The sequence below is a fragment of the Bison bison genome, unplaced genomic scaffold (assembly GCF_000754665.1).
Source record: "Bison bison bison isolate TAMUID 2011002044 unplaced genomic scaffold, Bison_UMD1.0 scf7180017864178, whole genome shotgun sequence".
NCBI lineage: Eukaryota > Metazoa > Chordata > Mammalia > Artiodactyla > Bovidae > Bison > Bison bison.
Window position 1 is genome coordinate 2472405 of NW_011494750.1, and position 8025 is coordinate 2480429.

Here is an 8025-nt window from a genome sequence, read left to right on the forward strand (position 1 = left end):
TAGATGTTTTTCTGGAACCCTCTTGCTTTTTCGATGATCCAGTGGATGTTGGCAATTTGATCTCTGGTTCCTCTGCCTTTTCTAAATCCAGCTTGAACATCTGGAAGTTCACGGTTCACATATTGCTGAAGCCTGGCTTGGAGAATTTTGAGCATTACTTTACTAGCATGTGAGATGAGTGCAATTGTGTGGTAGTTTGAGCATTCTTTGCCATTGCCTTTCTTTGGGATTGGAATGGAAACTGACCTTTTCCAGTCCTATGGCCACTGCTGAGTTTTCCAAATTTACTGGCATATTGAGTGCATCATCTTTCAGGATTTGAAATAGCTCAACTGGAATTCCATCACCTCCACTAGCTGTGTTCATAGTGATGCTTTCTAAGGCCCACTTGACTTCACATTCCAGGATGTCTGGCTCTAGATGAGTGATCACACCATCGTGATTATCTGGGTCGTGAAAATCTTTTTTGTACTGTTCTTCTGTGTATTCTTGCCACCTCTTCTTAATATCTTCTACTTCTGTTAAGTCCATACCATTTCTGTCCTTTATCGAGCCCATCTTTGCATGAAATGTTCCCTTGATATCTCTAATTTTCTTGAAGAGATCTCTAGTCTTCCCCATTCTGTTGTTTTCCTCTATTTCTTTGCATTGATCACTGAGGAAGGCTTTCTTATCTCTCCTTGCTATTCTTTGGAACTCTGCATTCAGATGCTGATATCTTTCCTTTTCTCCTTTGCTTTTCGCTTCTCTGCTTTTCACAGCTATTTGTAAGGCCTCCTCAGACAGCCAATTGCTTTTTTGCATTTCTTTTCCATGGGGATGGTCTTGATCCCTGTATCCTGTACAATGTCACGAACCTCCGTCCATAGTTTATCAGGCACTCTATCTATCAGATCTAGCCCCTTATATCTATTTATCACTTCCACTGTATAATCATAAGGGATTTGATTTAGGTCATACCTGAATGGTCTAGTGGTTTTCCCTACTTTCTTCCATTTAAGTATGAATTTTGCAATAAGGAGTTCATGATCTGAGCCACAGTCAGCTCCTGGTCTTGTTTTTGCTGACTGTATAGAGCTTCTTCATCTATGGCTGCAAAGAATATAATCAATCTGATTTCGGTGTTGACCATCTGGTGATGTTCATGTGTAGAGTCTTGTGTTATTGGAAGAGGGTGTTTGCTATGACCAGTGCATTCTCTTGGCAAAACTCTATTAGCCTTTGCCCTGCTTCATTCCGTATTCAGTGTCCTATCATTTTGCCTTTTCATACTGTTCATGGGGTTCTCAAGGCAAGAATACTGAAGTGGTTTGCCATTCCCTTCTCCAGTGGACCACATTCTGTCAGACCTCTCCACCATGACCTGTCCATCTTGGGTGGCCCCACAGGGCATGCCTTAGTTTCGTTGAGTTAGACAAAGCTGTGGTCCATGTGATCAGATTGACTAGTTTTCTGTGATTATGGTTTCAGTGTGTCTGCCCTCTGATGCCCTCTTGCAACACCTACAGTCTTACTTGGGTTTCTCTTACCTTGGACGTGGGGTATTTCTTCACAGCTGCTTCAGCAAAGCGCAGCCGCTGCTCCTTACCTTGGATGAGGGGTATCTCCTCACCGCCGCCCCTCTGACTCTGAACGTGGAGTAGCTCCTCTAGGCCCTTCTGCGCCCGCACAGCCACCTACTCCTTGGACGTGGGGTTGCTCCTCCCGGCCGCAGCCCCTGACCTCGGATGTGGGGAAGCTCCTCTTGGCTGCTCCTGCGCTGTTGCAGCCTGGCACTCTTGGCCACCGCCCCTGACCTCGGATCCGGGGTAGCTCCTCTTGGCCGCCGCCCCTCAGGCATGGGGTCCTCCTGGCTTCTGCTCCTGATCTTGGACGTGGGATAGCTGACTTAATTAAGTTGTTCTAATTCCTTCAGTTAGATGCTGTATTCATTATCTATTGCTACCATAACGAACGGCCACAGATTTGGTGGCTTAAAACAACAATAGCTTACTATCTGGCAGTTCTGCAGCTTAGAAGTCCAGTAGAAGTGGCGGATATCAGCTCCGGGTCCCACAGGTTGAAATCAAGTCATTGACCCACCGGGTCCTTATCTAGAAGCTCTCGGGGAGAAGTTACTTCCGGGCTCATTCAGGTTGTTGGCAGAATTCAAATTCAGTTCCACATGGTCATAGGACTGAGGTTCACATTTCCTTGTTCGCTGTTGGCCAAGGGTTTGTCTCAGCTTCTGGAGACTGCTAACATTCCCTGACTTCATCTTCATAAACTGGCAATGATGGATCCAATCTTTCTCATCCTTCAGAAATCTCTGGTCTCCTGTCTACTAGGGCTTCCCTTGTGGGTCAGATGGTAAAGAATTTGCCTGCAGTGCAGGAGACTTGGGTTCCATCCCTGAGTCTGGACAATTCCCTGGAGAAGGGAATGGCAACCCACTCCAGTATTCTTACCTGGAGAATTCCAAGGACAGAGGAGCCTGTGGGGCTGCAGTTGATGGGGTTGCAAAGAGTCGGAAACCTGAGTGACTAACACTTCTACTTTCTGTCTACTAATCTCTTCTGCCTCTTATTCTACCCTACCTCTCTGATGAAGTCTTCTGTTTTCCTCTTCTAATTTAAGATTTCATGTGACTATACTTGACCTACCTGGATAATCCAGAATAATCTCCCTATTTTAATGTCAGCTGATTAATAACCTTAATTCCATCTGCAAAACCCTTTTATAGCAGTACCTAGATTAGTGTTTGATTAAATAAGCAAAAGATGGGGACCTTGGGGGAGACTTTTACTTTGGGCCACATGGCATGTGGGACCTTGGTTCCTTCTACCAGGGATCAAACCTGTGCTGCCTGGAATGGAAGCACAGAGTCTTAACAACTGAACTGCCAGGGAAGCATCATGGTGACCTTTAGAATTCTGCCTACTATTCTTCATTACCCTTACTTCATTCACTGTTACCCTTTCGTGTTCATTACGGTAAGAATATAAGTGTGAATTTCCTTTCAAACACTGCTTTAGCTCACATATTCTAATATGTCCTTCAGTAGTTAGAAATTTTGGTTTTGACTCTTTGTTGACAAAAGATTTGCTTGAGAGAACTTTTTGATAGCTGAATGGCAGATCAAATTCACGGATTGAAATTTTCTTTTAATAGACAAATTAAGTCAATTTACATTTCTTGATATGACAAATACTTTTGGTCATAGTTATATTATTGTTTTATAATTTTTTTCAATATTAAAAAAGTGTTTACAACTTTAAAAATAGATTTTTGTGGATAGCTTCAAAATAAACTTTTACTATATGAACTATTTCTTTTTGAGTGTGCATAGGTATATTTGACGGAGAAGGCAATGGCACCCACTCCAGTACTCTTGCCTGGAAAATCCCATGGACAGAGAAGCCTGGTAGGCTGCAGTCCATGGGGTCGCTAAGAGTCAGATGTGACTGAGTGACTTCACTTTCACTTTTCACTTTCATGCATTGGAGAAGGAAACGGCAACCCACTCCAGTGTTCTTGCCTGGAGAATCCCAGGGATGGGGGAGCCTGGTGGGCTGCCGTCTATGGGGTCTCACAGAGTCAGACACGACTGAAGTGACTTAGCAGCAGCAGCAGGTATATTTGAAAGGTTCCGTTGTATGCATATGAAATAAATTTATATTCATTGTTTTCCCTTCCCCATCTTCATCATCTTCCTTACTTCCAGGTCCCACACAACTGTATTCTTGTATTTCACAGTCTTCACACAAAGTACCAATAGAGTTCATATTTATATCTTTAAATATACTTACCACTTGATTTATCAACTTTACGTCTCTTCTTATGAAATCAGCATCATCACAATACTTTTCACCTTTACTCCTCCTTCTCTCTCAACTATTGTTATAAATATATTTACATATTGCTAGGTTTGGGAATTCCCTGACTGTCCAGTAGTTAGCAATCTAACTCCTGGGGGCACAGGTTCAGTCCTTGGTCGGGGGACTAGGATTCCACAAGCTGTTTGGCCAAAAACATATTGCTAGGTTTATAATATTTTCGTTCCATTTTATAATAAAAGGCATTCACATTTTTTAAAGTCCCAAGACTGGAATAAAATAAAATGGTTTTTATATTCTCTATGAGTTCTTTTGGTGAAGTTGCCTCTATACATCTCTTGGTTGACTCAAGTTACTTCATACAATCAGTCTAGATGTCAGGCAGCTCCAGGAGTGCTTAATTTATTTAGCAGCTCACTGGCACCATCAAAGATCCAGGCCTTACCATCTTCCAACCATCACCTTTGATGCCAACTTTGTTCTCAAGTTAACTCTGCCCTATAGTTGTATGACTATAGCAAATCCAGGCAAACCACCAGATCCAAAAACACCCAGTGAAAGAACCTCTGTCCCTGGATGTCTTTCTTTTTCTTAAAAAATTTTTTTTGTTTACCTATTTATTTTTGGCTGTGTTAGCTGACCGACAAATAATTGATGCTTTTGAACTGTGGTGCTGGAGAAGACTCTTGACAGTCCCTTGGACAACAAGGCGATCCAACCAGTCCATCCTAAAGGAAATCAGTCCTGAATATTCATTGGAAGGTGGGAGGAAAAGGGGACAACAGAGGACGAGATGCTTGAAATTTGTTTTTCCCCTGTGGGTTGTGGTTGAAATCACTGTAGTTGGGAAAGGCAGCTGAGTAAACAAATTGGTACAGTGAAGTGTTTCAAGTGCAGAGGTCAGAGTCTCTAGGACGTGAAGAAGGACTGTCAAGTTCTGCCTGCAAACAGCATCAAAACAGCTTCGCAGGCTAAGTTACTATTTGACGTGGTCTTGAAAGGTGACAGGTGTTTGCTAAGTAATGAGGTGATGGGGTGGTATGCAGGGATCTGGGAGGGGTGGTTAATGTTCCTAGAGACTCACAGGGAGGTTGAGGGAGCAGAAGGGCCATGTCAGAGATGGGCCCCTGCAAGGGGATCAACATGATCAGACAGCCTTGTAATGTGCTCATCTTGGCTGCTCTGCCAAAGTTTGGATGGGAGACCAGATTTAACAGTGGAGACACTTTGAACCCATGCATGTATCCTGCTCCTCATGTTTCCTTCTAAATTTAGCCTCCATTGATGATTCTTGCTTGATCCATTTTACTATTGTGGTTGTGAAATGTTGGTCCCATCTCCAGCACTCCATCTGCCCTCACTGGTTGACTCTCAGCATTCATTCTGTTGGGTTGGTCAAAAAGGTCGTTCAGGTTTTCCCGTAAGATATGGAAAAACTTGAATAAACTTTTTGGCAACCCAATACTTTCTTTCTCTTCTCTCTCTCTCTCCCTTTTTCATTAATATGAAGTAAAAGATTCCTGATTTTTCTAATGGGTTTATTATTTATAAATGTCCTTAATCATTTTGGTACCTAATATCCCATACAACAAAATGTGGAAAATTCTTAAAGAGATGGGAATACCAGACCACCCTACCTGCCTCCTGAGAAACCTGAATGCAGGTCAAGAAGCAAGTTAGAACCTTTGGACTGGTTCAAAATTTCAAAAGGAGTATGCCAAGGTAGTACATTGTCACCCTATTTATTTAACTTATATGCAGAGCACATCAAGTGAAATGCCAGGCTGGGTGAATCTTAAGCTAGAATCAAGATTGCTGGGAGAGATATTAACAACCTCAGATATGCAGATGACACCACTCTAATGGAAGAAAGTGAAGAGGAACTAAAGATCCTCTTGATGAAGGTGAAAGAGGAGAGTGGAAAAGCTGGCTTAAAACTCAACATTCAAAAAACCTAAGATCATGGCATCTGGTCCCATTACTTCATGGCAAATAGATGGGGAAAAAAGTGGAAACAGTGACAGAGTTTCTTTTCTTGGGCTCCAAAATCACTGCAGACAGTGAATGCAGCCTTTAAATTAAGACTCTTGTTCCTTGGAAGAAAAGCTATGACAAACCTAGACAGCATATTAAAAAACAAAGATATCATTTTGCCAACAAAGGTCCTTATAGTCAAAGCTATGTATGGAGAGTTGGACCATAAAGAAGTTTAAGTGCCAAAGAATTGATGTTTTCAAATTGTGGGGCTGGAGAAGACTCTTGAGAGTCCCTTGGACTGCAAGGAGATCCAGCTAGTCAATCCTAAAGGAAATCAGTCTTGAATATTCACTGGAAGGACTGATGCTGAAGTTGAAGCTCCAATACTTTAGACTCATTGGAAAAAAACGTGATGTTGGGAAAGATTGGGGGCAAAAGGAGAAGAGGGCAGCAGAGGATGAGATGGTTAGATAGCATCACTGATTCAATGACCATGAATCTGAGCAAACTCTGGGAGATAGTGAAGGACAGGGAAACCTGGCAAGCTGCAGTCCATGGGATCACAGAGTTGGACACGACTGAGTGACTGAACACCACTACCACCATTTAATATCCCAGATTTGGCTGGTGGCAGCCTCTTCAAGCTGCCTCCTTTCTCTTGTGAAATGCTTCCTAATATTACTAATTTTTTAAGTGCTTTCTTACGTTTTGGCATAACAAAATGTTCCAGGCTGCTCATCTCGTATTTGTGATGTACTAGCCCCTGGAATCAGCCATTTCTCTAATGATCCCTGATTCGTTTAAGTGCGAAATGGCATGGAAGAACAAATCTCAGTGCAAAATATGCTTATTGCTCATGAGGTGTGTTTGGTTTTAGACCCTCCTTCCTAGCAGACACAGCTGAATATATATACATATGAATATACATACCCGTACGTATTTTAGATATCATGAATGCACACTGATATCTCCAATTCCAATCCATTTCCACAAGTTTTTTTTTTTTTTAATCTGTTTCCTTCCATTAACTATTTGTATGTTTCTTCTTCCAGAGTAAACACTCTGGCTCTTAAAGCATCAACACATTTATTAATTTGCCCAATAACATATCAAAAATAGTTTCAGAACCATTTTGCAAATACAAATACACAGACAAACCTGCAAAAAGCATTCACAATTCCTTTGCAGTTTTCTCCCTACCCCCAGCCCACCAGCACTCAGCTTCTTAACCACTTCTTTCTAACAAGACTGTTTGCCATGGGGCTTCCCTGGTGGCTAAGCGGTAAGGACTCTGCCTGCCAATGCAGGAGAAAAGAGTTGGATCCCTGATCTGGGAAGTTCCCGCAGGCTGCAATGGCATCCCATTCCAGTACTCTTGCCTGGAAAATTTCATGGATGGAGGAGCCTGGTAGGCTGCAGTCCATGGGGTCACTAAGAGTTGGACACGACTGAGCGACTTCACTTTCACTTTTCATTTTCATGCATTGGAGAAAGAAATGGTAACCCACTCCAGTGTCCTTGCCTGGAGAATCCCAGGGACAGTGGAGCCTGGTGGGCTGTCGTCTCTGGGGTCGCACAGAGTCGGACACGACTGAGTGACTTAGCAGCAGCAGCAGCATCGGAGCAACTAAGCCCGGGAGCCACAACTACCGAAGCCTGAGCACCCTAGAGCCTGTGCTCCACAAGTGAAACCACTACCATGAGAAGACCACGCGCTGCAACCAGAGCAGGCCCCGCTCTCTGCAGCTGCAGAAAAGCCTGCGGAGCTGTGAAGACCCAGCACACTCAAGCAAATAAAAATTTTTTTTTTAATAAAATTTTTAAAAATTACTTAAAAAAAAAAAAGGATTGTTTGCTGGAACAGGGCAGGGCACTTGAGGAAAGGGAGGAGGTGTGAAATAGCCATGGAGGAGGAAGGGAAAGAGCTCTTCAGTTTCAGGAGCAGAGGATACATTTCCGAGGCTGGAGGAGACACATGAGCAGGGGCCCTGGTGCACTTGACGCCAGTTTTCCTGCAGCCATTTTGGCAGCCCGGGTGGAGGAGTAGAGAAGACAGATGGTCGGTGGGGGCGGGGGTGCTGGAAGGATCCGAAGCTGGGGGACTACCAGGTGGATGTGCAGAAGGAAGGAGGGTGAGGAGTCTGGCACGCTGGCAAGAGAGTGGTTGACTGCAATGCACCCTGTGTCTGGGCTGCATGGGGGAGGAAGAGAAGCAGAGAGAAAGAGAGAGAGA